This window comes from Somniosus microcephalus, chromosome 1 (assembly GCF_052327205.1).
Source record: "Somniosus microcephalus isolate GS21.2 chromosome 1, FLI_Smic_1.0, whole genome shotgun sequence".
Taxonomy (NCBI): domain Eukaryota; kingdom Metazoa; phylum Chordata; class Chondrichthyes; order Squaliformes; family Somniosidae; genus Somniosus; species Somniosus microcephalus.
This window is the reverse complement of record NC_140987.1, coordinates 187,004,962-187,018,403: the sequence shown is the minus strand read 5'-3', so window position 1 is coordinate 187,018,403 and position 13,442 is coordinate 187,004,962. Positions and strand designations below refer to the sequence as shown.

Genomic DNA, 13,442 nt, shown 5'->3' with positions numbered 1-13,442 from the left:
AATAGTGGGGTTACATTAGCTACCCTCCAATCCATGGGAACTATTCCAGAGTCTATAGAATTTTGGAAGATGACCAGCAATGCATCTACTATTTCTAGGGCCACTTCCTTAAGTTCCCTAGGATGTAGATTGTCAGGCCCTGGGGATTTATCGGCCTTCAATCCCATCAATTTCCCTAACACCATTTCCCTACAAATACTGATTTCATTCAGTTCCTCCCTCTCATTAGACCCTATGTTCCCCGAAATCTCTGGAAGGTTATTTGTGTCCTCCTTTGTGAAGACAGAACCAAAGTATGTATTTACTTGGTCAGCCATTTCTTTGTTCCCCATTATAAATTCCCCTGATTCTGACTGCAAGGAACCTACGCTTGACTTCTCTGATCTTTTTCTCTTCACATATCAATAGAAGCTTTTACAATCAATTTTTATGTTCCCTGCAAGCTTACTCTCATATTTTATTTCCCCCCTCTTAATTAATCTCTTTGTCCTCCTTTGCTGAATCCTAAACTGCTCCCAATCCTCAGTTTTGCTGCTTTTTCTGGCCAATTTATATGTCCTCTCGTTGGATCTTGCTATCCCTAATTTCCCTTGTTAGCCACGGTTGAATCACCTTTTTTATTTTATTTTTATGCCAAACAGGGATGAACAAATTCTGTAGTTCATCCATGCGATCTTTAAATGTTTGCCATTGCCTATCCACCGTCAACCCTTTAAGCAACATTCCCCAATCCATCCTAGCCAACTCGCACCTCATACCATCATAGTTTCCTTTATTTAAATTCAGTACCCAAGTCTCTGAGTCAACTACTTCACTCTCCATCATAATGAAGAATTCTGTCATATTATGATCGCTCCTCCCCAAGGGGTTGCAGGGATAGGGTGGGATATGTGGGGGTTACGGGGATCGGGTGGGATATGTGTCGGTGCAGGCTTGATGGGCCGAAATGGCCTCTATCTGCAATGTGGGGTTTCTGTGATTTCTGTGAAGGGGCCTCACACAACAACATTGCTAATTAATCCTTTCTCATTACATAATACCCAGTCTAAGATGGCCTGATCTCTGGTTGGTTCCTCGACATATTGGTCAAGGAAACCATCCCATATACACTCCAGGAATTCCTCCTCCACAGTATTGTTACTAATTTGGTTAGGCCAATCTATATGTAGATTAAAGTCACCCATGATAACTGCTGTGCCCTTATTGCACGCATCTCTAATTTCCCATTTAATGCCATCCCCAACCTCAACATTACTGTTTGGGGGTCTGTATACAAGTCCCACTAATGTTTTCTGCCCCTTGGTATTTCTCAGCTCTACCCATACAGATTCCACATCATCAGAGCTAATATCCTTCCTTACTATTGTGTTAATCTCCTCTTTAACCAACAATGCTACCCCACCTGCTTTTCCTTTTTGCCTATCGTTGCTGAATATTGAATACCCCTGGATATTGAATTCCCAGCCTTGGTCACCCTGGAGCCATGTCCCTGTAATTCCAATTACATCATATCCGTTTACATCTATTTGCGCAGCTAATTCATCCACCTTATTACGAATGCTCCTCGTATTAAGACACAAAGCCTTCAGGCTTGTTTTTTTAACACTCTTAGGCCTAGAAATTCAGTATAGCCACGTTTGGGGCGCTACAGCCGGGCGGCCGCTAAAGTTTGCGCCTGGCGCAACTTCACGCCACCTTCGCCGATATTCAGTGGCATCGCCCCAAGAGGTTGCTGCTGCGCTAAAGCAGGCGATGCACGACTATCATTAGGCGCTAAGCCGGCGATCCGGGGCGCTAACACCGAGGACGGGCGCAGCGCAGGTGCGGCAAGTTGCTCAATGAAGGCAGACACGCTGGCGCCGGTCAGCTCTTAAAGGGGAAGGGTCGACTTGTTTGGCTGCCATGCCCTGCACACTGCAGCCCTGAAGCAAGGCCTGACCATTGCTGGTTCATCAGTTCTACGCCCTCAACCATGGGGAAGCCCGCTATTCTTCCAAAGCCGATTGCACGCTCTTGCTGCTTGTCCAGGGTCATGGGGAAGGAGATGTACTGACGTCTCCTTCTGGAAAGGGCATTGTTCACCTGGCGGATGCAGCAATGTACCGCGAACTGGGAGATGTTGGCAATGTCCCCAGTAGCGGATTGGAAGGAGCCAGTGGCATCGAAGTTGAGAGCCACCGTCACCTTCACTGCCACTGACAGAGACGTCCTGCTCCTCAGCTGTGGCTGCAGATCTCTGCGAAGCAGGTGGCAGATCTCAGTGACCACCTCCCTTCTGAATCGCATCCTCCGAACACACTGCTCCTCAGACATGTTCAGATATGAGAACTGCTGGCGGTATACCCTGGGTGGGTAAGGCCTCCTGTGCCGACACCTGTTGGCCAATCTCCGTCTGGCCATGACTGGCACTCTCTCACGGCGTCTCTGATCCCTTTGAATGCAATGCAGAAAGCCAACGTTTCCACCCATTGCAGCCCCCATTATATGTGGCGACTCAAGGCTATGGCACTGAAAGTGAAATCCAAGTGCAAAGCTCTGGCCTGAAGCCACAAGTACCTGTGCAAGCGCTGAGTCAAAGCAGAAAGCTCTCTGCCTTTGTCTCTCTCCAAATATCCGTCTCTCACACAGAGGGATTGGCACAAAATGGCTGCCACTTATACTGCAGGAGGAGCCCCCTTTAAATAGCGCCCCCCGCGCCCCGCAGCGACTGGGAACCGTTCCCCTCTACCAGTCGCTGGGGGCACCAGGTGCAAAGAAGGGCGGCGCCACTGAATTTCCGGTTCGGGGCGCACAAAGGGCGTTGCACGATGAAATGACGTCAGGATCTGCGCGCGCAGCTGAGCGCGCGCAAAGGCTTTGCGCCGCCGCTAAATCTTTACTGAAGTTGGGGAGAGGCGCAGATCGCGCTGCGCCCGGCCGCTAGCCGCCTAGCGCCCCACATCTCCTCCTCCTAAGGCGCTAGTGGCTGGTGCAAACAACTGAATTTCTAGGCCTTAGTCTTTTTAGAATTATTATTTACTGTAGCGCTGTTTGATTTACACCCTTGATTTCTCTACCTGCCACTTTTGCTTTCTCCTTCCTGTCTTTTGTTTCTATCCTTGCTTCCCTTTCCTCTGTCTCCTTGCACATGTTCCCAACCCCCTGCCATTTTAGTTTAAACCCTCCCCGACAGCACTAGGTCCCGGTCCCACCCAGGTGTAAACCGTCCAGTTTGTAATGGTCCCACCTCCCCCAGAACCGGTTCCAATGTCCCAGGATTTTGAATCCCTCCCCCTTGCACCATTCCTCTAGCCACGTATTCATCTGAAATATCCTTCTATTTCTAATCTGACTAGCACGTGGCATTAGTAACAATCCTGAGATTACTACCTTTGAGGTCCTATTTTTTAATTTACCTCCTAACTCCCTATATTCAGCTTTTAGGACCTCATCCCATTTTTTACCTATATCGTTGGTACCTATATGCACCATGACAACTGGTTGTTCACCCTCCCCCTCCAGAATGCCCTACAGCCGCCCCGAGACATCCTTGACCCTTGCACCAGGGAGGCAACATACCATCCTGGAGTCTCGTTTGCGACCGCAGAAACGCCCATCTATTCCCCTTACAATAGAATCCCCTATCACTCTCCCAATCTTTTTCCTCCCGTCCTGTGCAGCAGAACCACCCATGGTGCCAGGAAGTTGGCTGCTGCTGTCTTCCCCTGATAAGCCATCTCCCTCAACAATATCCAAAGTGTTATATCTGTTTGAGAGGGGGATGGCCACAGGGGACCCCTGCACTATATGCCTGCGCCTACTGCTCTGCCTGGTGGTCAACCATTCTCTTCTTGCCTGTGCAGCCTTTACCTGCGGTGTGACCAACTCCTTATACGTGCTATCCACGATGTCCTCAGCATCGCGAATGCTCCAGTATGTATCCATTCGCAGCTCCAACGCCACAATGCGGTCTGTCAGTAGCTTCAACTGGATACACTTTCCGCACACATGGTCGTCAGGGACACAGGAAGTGTCCCTGATTTCCCACATAGCACATACCCTTTAATTAATCCAAATTCATTTAAATCAAACAATACCACTAATTACACTACAATTAAATGATATACTCAAGGGCCCTTGGTTACTAGCACTCCCCGATACACAACAGAGACCTTAGAAACTATAACCACAAAAATTAAGACCTTCTAAATTTTATGAACTATTAATCTTAACTGTCAAACTATAGAGTAGTATAAATACTCACCTGGCCGTACTCACCCAATCAGCTGCTTCCTCTTGCCCGCGTCACTTTGTGAATCATGATGTGGCTTCGGAACGCCGCCGCTGGGCTGTGAGATTGGTAAGCCTCTAAAAAAGCCCGTGAAAGTTAGTTTAAGTACTCTGTACCGCCGCTCTCTGCTCCTCCCGACACTGGCCTCTGTAAAAAGGCCCGCGAAAGTGAGTTTAAGTACTCACTGTACTGCTGCTCTCTGCTCCTCCCGACACTGGCCTCTGTATAAAAAAAAAAAAAAAAAGCCAGCAAAAGTGAGTTTATGTACTCACTGTACTGCCACTCTCTGCTCCTCCCAGCACTGGCCTCAATCAGCTCCCTCCCCTTGTGCCGACGTCACTTTTGACTTCTGACGTCACTCTTTGAAAATTCTGCCGTTGCTCACTTTATATCGCCGCACCTCCCAGGTCCGCACTACGGCCGCTGCTGCTGCTTCTTACAGAGCTTGTTCATAATCTGTATACATTTCTCATCGCCTCATGGATGTGAACCACAAAACTCACCTGGTGAAGAGTTTGCTTGGCAGTGGGTGGAGCAGGAGGAGGGGATGAAGTGCTGTACAACAGCAGTGCCGCAGGACGTGCTCTTTCAGGGAGGTGTGCATTCACTTGTTGGGAAGGGTGTGGCACTGTGAGCTCATTTCTGAGAGTATTTGGAGCCTGGAAGTGAAGGACAGTAGCTACGCCGCCAAGAATATGGAAGCTAATGCTGCAGATAGGGATTGAAAAAAGAAGTGAATGTTTTGCAAGAGAAAAGTGGTTTAGTGTTACAATGCAAGGTTTCCACATCATGCCTCGGAGTTTGTGGTTAATAATCCTGAAAAGAAACCATGCATTTCAAGCTTAAAGGTAGGAAGGTTTCTTGTATACTTTCTTACTCAAGTTCAATTTCTTGGCATTCTCCTTAAGCAATTAGCTGCTCTATTACTTCAGCATTTTGTTACATTCACATTCCATTGAGTAGTTAATGTATTGTCAGTTCTGGATGTTGAATCGGTCATATTTGTAGTCATCTCGCAGGTGAGGTTCTTGTCGATAATTTTTGTGAAAAACCAGCACAAGTACAAAACGGGAAATCTTGTTTAGTATTCACACCAGCTTTTTCATCAAATTAAACAAGAAGAGGAATCTCACCCACATTGTTGTAGATATTGTTACTGTGACTTGGGTGTGGTATGCTGTAGAAACTGGCTTTCATTTGTTCAGACATGGTGAAATATTTCATTTATAATGTGAGCAGATTGTGATCAGTAACAAGGTCCAATGTGCAGTCTGCTAGGCTGAAATAAAAATTCACTGCAGGAAAATTCTATGCTATCACCCTTCAGATGGGTTGCAGGTAAGGGGGTAATTTGGTTTGGGTCTAGACATCTGAGCAAGGATACTTTTGTATAATATTGCTTGATAAGTAATCATACATAGCAGCTCTTGAAAATATCAATACAAGATATATACAAGCGCACAAATACTGAGAAAATGTGTCTGATAAGAATCCAGAAAGAAGCTGAAGATTTTGCACAGATGATTTTTGTTCTGTCAATAAGTTACCAGCTCACATTCCAGAGCTGTTATGTATGATTACTTATCAAGCAGCACTATACAAATGTACGATAGCAAAATACTGCAGATGCTGGAAATCCAAAATAACAACAGAGAATGCTGGAAAAACTCAGCAGGTCAGGCAACATCCGTGGAGAGAAATTTGAGTTGACGTTTTGGGTTGAAACCCTTCTTCAAAACTGGAAAGAAAATAAAAAGATCGAAGGCAAAGCTGCGATCGAGCAAAAGAAGAAAAGGAGACAATAAAAGGTATTAGAAGCCAGATGAGATGGTAATGGGCCCGTGGAGACAAAAGGGAGCTGAGATTAGGTGTGAAGTGTACTGGCAGGATAAGGACAGCTGCCAGGTGAGAGAGAGAAACAAAAGGGAAGGAGGGGTGGGGGGGGGGGGGGAAGGAGGACCCAAAACAAAGGGGTGGAAAAAATTTAAAGGAAAAAAGTAACGTTGAGTTTCCGTGGAACAATACAAGAGGCCAAGGATGGTGAGGTCTGAGTGGGAATGGAGCGGTGAATTAAAATGACAGGCGACCGGAAGCTCGGGGTCACCCTTACGGACTGAACGGAGGTGTTCCGCAAAGTGGTCACCCAATCTGCGTTTGGTCTCCCCAATGTAGAGGAGACCGCATCATGAGCAGCGAATACAGTATACTAGATTGCAAGAAGTACAAGTAAATCGCTGTTTCACCTGGAAGGGGTGTTTGGGGCCCTGGACATTGGGAAGGGGGGTGGTATAGGGGCAGGTGTTACATCTCCTGCGCTTGCACGGGAAGGTGCCAGGCGAAGGGGAAGGGCTGTTGGGGGTGATAGAGGAGTGGACTCGGGTGTCTCGGAGGGAGCGGTCCCTACGGAATGCTGAACGGGGAGGGGAGGGGAAGATGTGTTTGGTGGTGGGATCACTTTGGAGGTAGCGGAAATGGCGGAGGATGATCCGTTGAATGTGGAGGCTGGTGGGGTGAAAGCTGAGGACAAGGGGAACCCTATCGTGGTTCCGGGAGGGAGGGGCAGGGGTGAGGGCAGAAGTGCGTGAGATAGAACGGACACGGTCGAGCGCCATGTCGACCACGGTAGAGGGGAATCCTCGGTTGCGGAAAAAGGAAGACATGTCGGAAGCACTGGTGTGGAAGGTGGCATCGTCGGAGCAGATACGGCGGAGGCGGAGAAACTGGGAGAATGGAATAGAGTCCTTACAGGAGGCGGGGTGGGAGGAAGTGTAGTCCAGGTAGCTGTGGGAGTCAGTGGGCTTGTAGTGAATATTGGTCGATAACCTATCCCCAGAGATGGAGACGGAGAAGTCGAGGAAGGGAAGGGAGGAGTCAGAGATGGACCATGTGAAGGTGAGGGAAGGGTGGAAATTGGAGGCAAAGTGAATGAAATTGTCTAGTTCGGGGCGAGAGCAGGAAACGGCACCGATACAGTCATCAATGTATCGGAAAAAGAGGTGAGGGAGGGGACCTGAGTAGGACTGGAACAAAGATTATTCCACATAGCCCACGAAAAGGCAGGCATAGCTAGGACCCATGCGGGTACCCATAGCAACACCTTTAATTTGGAGGAAATGAGTGGAGTTAAAGGAGAAGTTGTTCAATGTGAGAACAAGCTCAGCCAGGCGGAGGAGGATGGGGACTGGACGGGCCTCTGTTCAAGGAAGAAGCGGAGCGCCCCCAGGCCATCCTGGTGGGGGATGGAGGTGTAGAGGGATTGTACGTCCATGGTGAAAAGGAAGCGGTTGGAGCCAGGAAACTGGAAACTGTTAAAGTGGCGGAGGGTGTCTGAAGAGTCGCGGATGTAGGTGGGAAGAGACTGGACAAGGGGAGAAAAGATAGAGTCGAGATAGGAAGAGATGAGTTCCGTGGGGCAAGAATAGGCTGAAACGATGGGTCTACCAGGGCAGTCCTGTTTGTGGATCTTGGGAAGGAGGTAGAAGCGGGCTGTGCGGGGTTGGGGAACTATGTGGTTGGTGGCAGCGGGGGGAAGATCTCCAGAGGAGATGAGGTCAGTGACAGTCTTGGAAATGGTGGTTTGATGTTCGGTAGTGGGGTCATGGTCCAGGTGGAGGTAGGAGGAGGTGTCGGAGAGTTGGCGTTCAGCTTCCGCTAGGTAGAGGTCTGTACGCCAAACAACAACAGCACCACCCTTGTCAGCGGGTTTAATGACAATGTCAGGGTTGGATCTAAGAGAATGGAGTGCTGCGAGTTCAGAGGGAGGTAGGTTGGAGTGAGTGAGGGGAGCAGAGAAATGGAGACGGCCGATGTCACGGCGGCAGTTAGCGATGAAAAGATCTAGAGAGGGTAAGAGGCCAGGGGGTGGGGTCCAGGTAGAACGGGAATTCTGCAAGCGGGAGAAAGGGTCAGTCGTGCGGGGGGAAGACTCCTGGCCAAAGAAGTGGGCACGGAGCCGAAGGCGGCGGAAAAAGAGTTCAACATCGTGCCGAGCTCGAAATTCATTGAGGTGGGGGTGTAAGGGGATGAAGCTCAGGCCTTTGCTGAGGACTGATCGTTCAGGGTCAGAGAGTGGAAGGTCAGAGGGGATAGTGAAAACGCGGCAGGGGGTGAGATTGGGAGAAGGGGGGCCAGAGGAAAGTGAAGGGGAAGAAGGTTCCGGAGGGGCGTTGGTGTCCAAGAGTTGATGAAGCTTGCGATCCTTGACATCGGAAAGGAAGAGAAAAAGTTTTTTGTTGAAGCGTCGGATGAGTCGAAGGATGAAATGGAACTGTGGACCCGGACAGCTTTGAGATAGAGTGCGCTGGTGTTGCTGAAGAGAGAGGTCGAGAGTGTTCATGTGGCGACGCATGGCGTTGAGCGTGGATCTCAGGATGCGGTGATAGCAGTAGTTCGAGGAACGATGAATATCTTGCAGATATTTGTAATCCTGGGTGGATCCGAAACACGAAGGGTGGAAGTTGAGTTGGAATCCACGTGGAATAAGTCAGAACCGGAGACAGTTGCTGAGGAAAATGATGTGGCTGTGAAACCGAGTCTTGGCAGATACCTGATCAAACACGAGAAGGGAGACTGAAAGTAATGAAGATGAACATGGTTGAAGAGCCAAACGGAGATCCCGTCGAAGAGAAGAGCAGAACTTCTTCAAGGTAGGCATTCCTAGAAGAGGTGTGGCAGTGAACCAAACACTAGTACGATAGCAAAATACTGCAGATGTTGGAAATCCGAAATAACAACAGAGAATGCTGGAAAAACTCAGCAGGTCAGGCAACATCCGTGGAGAGAAATTTGAGTTGACGTTTCGGGTTGAAACCCTTCTTCAAAACTGGAAAGAAAATAAAAAGATCGAAGGCAAAGCTGCGATCGAACAAAAGAAGAAAAGGAGACAATAAACGGTATTAGAAGCCAGATGAGATGGTAATGGGCTCGTGGAGACAAAAGGCAGCTGAGATTAGGTGTGAAGTGTACTGGCAGGATAAGGACAGCTGCCAGGTGAGAGAGAGAAACAAAAGGAAAGGAGGGGGTTGGGGGGGGGGGGGCGGGGAAAGGAGGACCCAAAGCAAAGTGGTGGAAAAAATTTAAAGGAAAAAAATAAGAGGCCGAGGTTATGATCTGAAATTGTTGAACTCGATATTGAGTCCGGAAGGCTGTAAAGTGCCTAATCGGAAGATGAGGTGCTGTTCCTCGAGTTTACGTTGAGCTTCCGTGGAACAATGCAAGAGCCCGAGTACAGTGAGGTCCGAGTGGGAATGGAGCGGTGAATTAAAATGACAGGCGACCGGAAGCTCGGGGTCACCCTTACAGACTGAACGGAGGTGTTCCGCAAAGCGGTCACCCAATCTGCGTTTGGTCTCCCCAATGTAGAGGAGACTGCATCGTGAGCAGCGAATACAGTATACTAGATTGCAAGAAGTACAAGTGAATCGCTGTTTCACCTGGAAGGGGTGTTTGGGGCCCTGGACAGTGGGAAGTGGGGAGGTATAGGGGCAGGTGTTACATCTCCTGCGCTTGCACGGGAAGGTGTCAGGCGAAGGGGAAGGGCTGTTGGGGGTGATAGAGGAGTGGACTAGGGTGTCTCGGAGGGAGCGGTCCCTACGGAATGCTGAAAGGGGAGGGGAGGGGAAGATGTGTTTGGTGGTGGGATCACTTTGGAGGTAGCGGAAATGGCGGAGGATGATCCGTTGAATGTGGAGGCTGGTGGGGTGAAAGGTGAGGACAAGGGGAACCCTATCGTGGTTCCGGGAGGGAGGGGCAGGGGTGAGGGCAGAAGTGCGTGAGACAGCGATTCACTTGTACTTCTTGCAATCTAGTATACTGTACTCGCTGCTCACGATGCGGTCTCCTCTACATTGGGGAGACCAAACGCAGATTGGGTGACCGCTTTGCGGAACACCTCCATTCAGTCCGTAAGGGTGACCCCGAGCTTCCGGTCGCCTGTCATTTTAATTCACCGCTCCATTCCCACTCGGACCTCACCGTCCTTGGCCTCTTGTATTGTTCCACAGAAGCTCAACGTAAAGTCGAGGAACAGCACCTCATCTTCCGATTAGGCACTTTGCAGCCTTCCGGACTCAATATCGAGTTCAACAATTTCAGATCATAACCTCGGCCTCTTACTTTTTTCCTTTAAAATTTTTCCACCCCTTTGTTTTGGGTCCTCCTTTCCGCACCCCCCCCCCGCCCCTCCTTTCCTTTTGTTTCTCTCTCTCACCTGGCAGCTGTCCTTATCCTGCCAGTACACTTCACACCTAATCTCAGCTGCCTTTTGTCTCCATGGGGCCATTACCATCTCATCTGGCTTCTAATACCTTTTATTGTCTCCTTTTCTTCTTTTGTTCGATCGCAGCTTTGCCTTCGATCTTTTTATTTTCTTTCCAGTTTTGAAGAAGGGTTTCAACCCGAAACGTCAACTCAAATTTCTCTCCACGGATGTTGCCTGACCTGCTGAGTTTTTCCAGCGTTCTCTGTTGTTACTATACAAATGTATCCTTGCTCAGAGGTGTCTAGACCCAAACCAAATTACCCCCTTGCAACTCACCTTAATGATGATGGCCTAGAATAGAACTGTTGCCTGTGTTTTTTTTCTGCTGATGCCTTGGTTCCTAACGTGCAATCCATGTTAGTCCTTCATCTTTTTGACTCCACTATCAAATTTCCAATAACTTTCTCCCTGTCCTTCTTTCAGCACCTGGCTCAATGTTCCCTGTAGTCCCTTCAGCAACCCAGCCCAAACTGATCTAACCTGTTTCTTGTGCTCCCTTCAGCAGCCTGCGCTGCCATACCTAGGCGTCCTTCCCTCCCATTTCCTTCTGACTCGTCCAGTATAGTCCCAGGTCCACACTCAGTCCTTCCCTAACCATCGGATTTCACTTCAGCTGTTGCTGTGTTTGGCTCTTCTACGGTGCTTGCTCATTGTATTTGTGATCTTGTGACTGAACACAGCTCACAATTATTGTCAGCAAGCATAATAGGGGACACGAACGCAGCAAGATCCAACCAGATCACTCGCCTATCTACCCGTCTTGACTGACTTATGGCCTGCCTAGTCTGAGTGCTTCTTGGCTGGCATGCATGATCGCAGTGAATGCATTCTGCTTGGTTTGCCTGGCCATCCACAAGTGCCCAACTGCTCACTTCCCCATTCAGCCCAAGGGGCTCTCAGCCCACCTTGCCTAATTACTTCCCTGCTCACTCGGCTGTCCAGAATGCATTCTAACCCACCAGCTCGACCACCCTCCTACCTTGAGTGCTTCCCAGCCTGCCTACCCCTAGTGCTTCCTGGTCCATATGCTCACCTGCCTTCTTACTCCAAGAAGATCACCTGCCTCAATGGGAGATAAAAGTGAGTGAGGCGAAGAAGGAAAATGAAAGATAGCCTGAAGTGAGTGAGAGCAAAAATTGGAGGAGGGCAATTGAAAGTGAGAAACGGAGAGTGAAAGAAAGCAAGTATTGAAGGATGAGAGCAAAAGACAGAGCAGTGAAGCAGAATGAGAATTTAAGGATAGTGACAGAAATAAGTTGCTTTCCTCCCCTAGAACCATTGGGAGCTGACTGCAGTCCAACAATACATTATGATAAACGCAACAAACCGTAGATGCTAGAAATTTGAAATGAAAACAGAAAATGATGCAAACACTCAGCAGGTTAACAGAGTTTACATTTCAGGTCGATGACCTATCACCAGGTCTACAGATGCTGCCTGACCTTCTGACTGTTTCCAGCATTTTCTGTTTTTAATGCATTATGATAGATGTGATGTAATCTTGAGGTAAGGCTAATGACTCGAATGTCACAGATTTGCATTATCAATACCTTTGGGCCCAAAATATGCTGAAAAATAACAGGGTGTGAATAACGCACACCATTATTAATATGCAAAACGGCCAGCAACTTGTGGCAAGGAAGAGATACCCCGTGAATTGTGAATCACCACAAGTTGCTGGTCGATTTGCGCTGATCCACTGTTACCTTTGCGAAAACGGCATCTCATAGGACTACATAGAATATACGGCACAGAAACAGGTCATTCGGCCCAACCAGTCCATGCCGGCGTTTATGTTCCACACGAGCCTCCTCCCATCTTTCCTCATCTAAATCTATCAGCATAACCCTCTATTCCCTTCTCCCTCATATGTTTGTCCAGCCTCCCCTTAAATGCATCCATACTATTCGCTTCAACCACTCACTGTAGTAGCGAGTTCCACATTCTCACCACTCTTTGGGTAAAGAAGTTTCTTCTGAATTCCCTATTTGACTTCTTGGTGACTATCTTATATTGATGGCCTCTAGTTTTGCTCTTCCCCACAAGTGGAAATACTCTCTCTGTATCAACTCTATCAAAACCTTTCATAATTTTAAAGACCTCTATTGGTTCACCCCTCAGCCTTGTTTTTTCAAGAGAAAAGAGACCCAGCCTATTCATCCTTTCCTGATATGTATACCCTCGCATTTCTGTAATCTTCTCTGCATTCTCTCCAGTGCCTCTATATCCTTTTTATAATATGGCGACCAGAACTGTACGCAGTACTCTAAGTCTCATCCTTAACTGCCCTGCTAGTTTCATGAAGTTGCTGCATTTACACATTAATTGCCCATTAAATTATCCACAGAACGTTAAGTCTAGTAATTAATAGCGTAACTACATTTTTAATGACATGATAATTGTCAATCAACCTCTTGCCCAGAAAGTGAACAATTAAAAGTTTGGAGTCTCATTCCTTCAGGTAGTAAATTGTTGTTGGAGATTTAAAAAATGTCAAATTTTAAATTAATTTTTTTTTTACTATTCCTTTTTGTCCCTTTTTCTCTCTCTCTTAATCCAATCTTTCTTTCCTTTTTACTTTTTTGTTCTGTACCTGATTTAACATTGAATTCACCCACTCTAATACACTCTCCTTCCCAGCCCTCTGTTAATTTCTCAATCGTTAAATCTCATTGGTTAAGCAGATATCCCATCAGTCCTGTCGTTCACCAAGGACCCAGATGCCCTGTTGTCTTCAGTGCACTGTTATCAGCTTGCACATCCAGCAACTTTGTGGGCAAACATTTTTTGAACTGAAAGGTGCAGGAACAAGTCTAACTAATGGGGTATGCCAGGACATGCCCCACTCCAGCAAACTCTGGGCCTTTGTTTTGTGAAGGTAGGAGGCACAAACAGGTAAGATTACCACAGTGC

At 47.9% G+C, this 13,442-nt stretch overlaps 1 protein-coding gene across 29 annotated transcripts in view; it reads left to right on the top strand.

Moving 5' to 3' along the window:
- cast (calpastatin) overlaps positions 1-13,442 on the top strand; it is a 337,875-nt gene that overhangs the window by 146,827 nt on the left and 177,606 nt on the right. Inside the window, exon 1 of one of the 29 annotated variants that reach the window (XM_085988365.1) lies at positions 4,944-5,118. The exons of 27 other annotated variants lie outside the window; for them this stretch is intronic. The gene's annotated coding sequence lies outside the window, so the exon portion shown is untranslated. Of the gene's footprint in view, positions 1-4,943; positions 5,119-13,442 lie in introns of those variants that run through there. One more of the 29 variants, XM_085988373.1, reaches the window with a different exon arrangement.